The 3,640-nt window shown below is 44.6% G+C and overlaps 1 non-coding gene across 1 annotated transcript; it reads left to right on the forward strand.

The window, feature by feature from the left end:
* The first annotated feature begins 1,090 nt into the window (after window positions 1-1,090).
* On the forward strand, window positions 1,091-1,164 carry Trnan-guu. The gene has a single exon. It is a non-coding gene; the product is annotated as a tRNA-Asn (tRNA).
* The last annotated feature ends 2,476 nt before the right edge of the window (window positions 1,165-3,640 follow it).

Consider the following 3,640-nt stretch of genomic DNA (forward strand, 5'->3'; position numbering starts at 1 on the left):
AATGCTGAGAGGTCCGGCGTGGTGTAAGTTCCAGCTGTTTAACAGCTCGACCTTTCAAGGAACTTCTCTGTTAATCGGTTAAAGCCAATTTAAGTTGTCAGCACGCAATTGGGGGACTCGAAATGTTGGTTGGACTAAAGCATGTCGCACACAACTTCTACAAGTCCCGATATGGATCGTTTTTCGAAGGATTACGGCCAGAGCAATTCAGTGACAAAAACGGAAATATCAAGCTCTCAAATGGAAACTATTACTTCGTGGAAGCGGGAACAGTGGAAGCAAAAATAAAATTTTGAACAATATTGAAAAGGTATCAAGTAAACTTTCACAAGAGGGAAAGATTCCCCCGCCCCCCATGCGGAATATTTATAGGGACGGAGAATGTTTGCAAGCAATGATTCTGCGCTAAAATGTGCCCAGCTAATCATAAATCCTGTTTTTTTTTTCTTCTGTAATTTCTTTTTAAAAAAGCCTGAGAAGGTGCGTGTTGAATAACGTGGCTTAAACGCGGATGGAGAGGTCTCAGCAGAGAAAATCAGGACCAATTCAGCAATTGCCCGCAAACCTCGGGGACGTGTAATGAAAAGATACTGTGAAAATCGCACTGAATAAAGTCGAAACGCAAACAGGGATTGCACATGTTTTAATAAAACCTGCATCTACAAACAAAAAACACTCATGCAATCCGACGGTTTCGAAGAGGCTCCGTAAGTAAGGTAAGATCAGCGGGCGAAGAAGCTCCCAAACAGAAACAAAAGGAAAACTCAGCTCGCAAACTGAACATTTTAAAGCCCTTACAAAAGATAATCAATCAGAAACTGTCATATTCTTGCAACAGAAACTTCCAAACCAGGTTTGGAGAAAAGGCAACGGTGTTCTAATCCGGGTCGTGACTTGTAATTCTGTTCCATTTTGAAGCACAATTTTCCAATATGCTTCAAAAGTGAAAGGGAGACTTAAAAGGATTATGAACGTTGAATAAAATTTCCGCTTCTAATAAGAGTCAGGCAGGAGTTAAAAAAAAAAAAAAAGTCGCGATCCTTTCTTCTTCTTCATAAAAGCCTCGGCTGGAGCAGGCGGTAGCACTGAAGTCTCTGTGGCGCAATCGGTTAGCGCGTTCGGCTGTTAACCGAAAGGTTGGTGGTTCGAGCCCACCCAGGGACGCCTTACCATTTTACAAGGCTGCCTTCTCCGGTCCGCGTACGTGTCTACTGTCAAATACAGGCAACAAACCGAAGCCCAAACCCAACACTCTCCGCTACCCCGCTGTGCGGCTGAACCCCTGCTCAGAGTTGCTTTCCTTACCTCGGAAATTCACAAATCAACTCTGTCATAATGAATCCCTTCTTCAGGACTTTTGTATCCTCCACCTTTTCTAACGTGCTAGACATTTGAAGAAAATGGTGGAAACCTGAACTACACATTTGTAGGAAATGGAGTAAACCTGAATTGTACTGTTTCACAATTAAATCTCTAAAAATGAAAGAATTTGAAGAGAGAAAAATTAAAAGCAAAGTTACTTTCACATTTTGCTTTCACAAAGTGCCAGGCCCTCCCAAAATAGTTACTTTGGAAAAGCAACCATAGTTTCATCATAATAATTTGTCTTGAGTACAGATTATAGAAATTTAAAGCCAGTTTTAAGAAAAAGGTAAAATCTGATGTACCAGCCATCAGTGGGCACCTGCCTACAGTACCAGTTTTTTGAGAAGTTGAGGCAGGTGGAATTAATTTAACCCAAGGGTTTGAGGCCACCCTGTCTATTTAAATAGAAACCAAAACAAACAAGAAGAAAAAGAAGCCGTTGACTTCAGGTACCATTAACAATATTTTAATCTGGGTATTATTTTACAAATTGTATTTCTGCTTGTGCACGTATGCGTGTGTGTGTCTATTTCCCTTAGGTTCACATAGTAATTCTTTTTTTTTTTTTTTTTTTTTTTTTTTTGGTTCTTTTGAGACATGGTTTCTCTGTATTGTTTTGGAGGCTGTCCTAGAACTCGCTCTGCTCTGTAGACCAGGCTGGCCTCGAACTCACGAGCTCTGCCTGCCTTTGCCTCCCGAATGCTGGGATTAAAGGCGTGTGCCACCAACGCCCAGCTCACATAGTAATTCTTATCCTTTTAAGTTGCTGCTACTGAATCCTGCTGGCTGAGTAACTTATAGAAAGTAAACGTTAGCTTGGTTTACACTTGTGAAGAATAGGGAGATAGGGAAAGTCTAGGGCTGGAGCCTGTGGGGTCTCTTTCTAACGGGGACTCTGCAGTGCAAGCATCCCGTGCTTGAGAGAATAAACACACAAGCCCAGGTCTCGCTTAGAAAGCCACCAATGCCCTCGTGAGGGGGCAAGTCACCCTCAAGACCTTTTGTGGTTCTCAGTACCTCCCAAGGGCTCTATCTCCAAATATCATTCCCTTCTGGGCTTAAGTTTCCAAGACATGAGTGTCCGGGGACGCACCCAAGCAATAGCACTAACAAAGGCCGGGCCATTGCGCGCCTCCTGCTTTCCAGGCACTGCTGCAGTCTCACGGTCCTTTAAGGTCAGTCCCATAAATGCTACGCAGATGAGCTCCCTGAAGCTCTGTACAGCAGAGCCACTTGCCTGAAGTCGCAGTCAGCTTTGGACTCAGGTCATCAGGCCTGAAGCCGGTGCTCCTCGACGCCACGCTGCCCACCTCCTAATTACTGACTCGACTACTTAGTTTAAGACCGACGGTGATAGTTAATCACCTTTTCAAACATCAAGTCTCATTAATATTTTGCTCCATGTGGGGAGTTTGAAAACTTCATAGAATGTAGGAGGGCATTATTAATTTACAAGTTCATCGTGTTGTTCCAACTAAATGCCACCAAACTGTTACCTAGGAAGGGGAAAGATTGAAAATAGAGAATTGGATAGGCTGGGCCAAATATGGAGGAGAAACAGAAAGCCAGAGTAGGACATGTCACGTCGATTCGGGCCATGGAGGTAGCCTGGCATCTAGGGACCCAAGGCTGGTTGGTGTTCAAGAGTCACCCACACAAACCTCATCCAGGAGGATGTTGTGAGATGCTGGAGGGTTCACATCTGATAGGTGCTCTGGGTGGTAGTTTTCAATTTGGTCTTAAGTTTCTAAGCATGTTCTTCTTCTTGTCTTTTGGGTGGGTGGGGGGATTAATGGGATTAGAGGCCAGGAAATAAAGAGGGAAGGAAGAATGAGAACAGGTAGGACACTTGAGAACAACACGTCCCTCTAAGGGAAGCTGCTGACTTTACTGTGCGGGCTAGGGCTGAGCACACTGCCCTTCTTGGGACCAACGCATACAGATGGGAAAGGCATTTGGGAAACCTGGCTTCCATACCTCTCCTATACGAGCTCTCTCAGATGCTGCAGCGAGACTGGGGCATTCCTGGATGTTCAGACGCCTTTGTCCTTTAGACTTCTCATGCCACCGGGTCTTCTTTCTGTCAATGTATCTTAGTATGTGTTCTCCCCTCCCACCCCCAGCAGCTTCAGGGTTCCAAGAGGGAACAAGAGGAAGATGCCAGTTACCACCTCTTCATTTCATTAGTCAATGTAGGCTGTGCCCACATTCCAAAGGGTGGGCATTAACTTTACCTGAGGTCATGGATGGAGACACCAGTGTGTGGAGGAGGTTA

The sequence above is a fragment of the Mesocricetus auratus genome, unplaced genomic scaffold (genome assembly GCF_017639785.1).
Source record: "Mesocricetus auratus isolate SY011 unplaced genomic scaffold, BCM_Maur_2.0 Super-Scaffold_100013, whole genome shotgun sequence".
In the NCBI taxonomy this organism is placed as follows: Eukaryota; Metazoa; Chordata; class Mammalia; order Rodentia; family Cricetidae; genus Mesocricetus; species Mesocricetus auratus.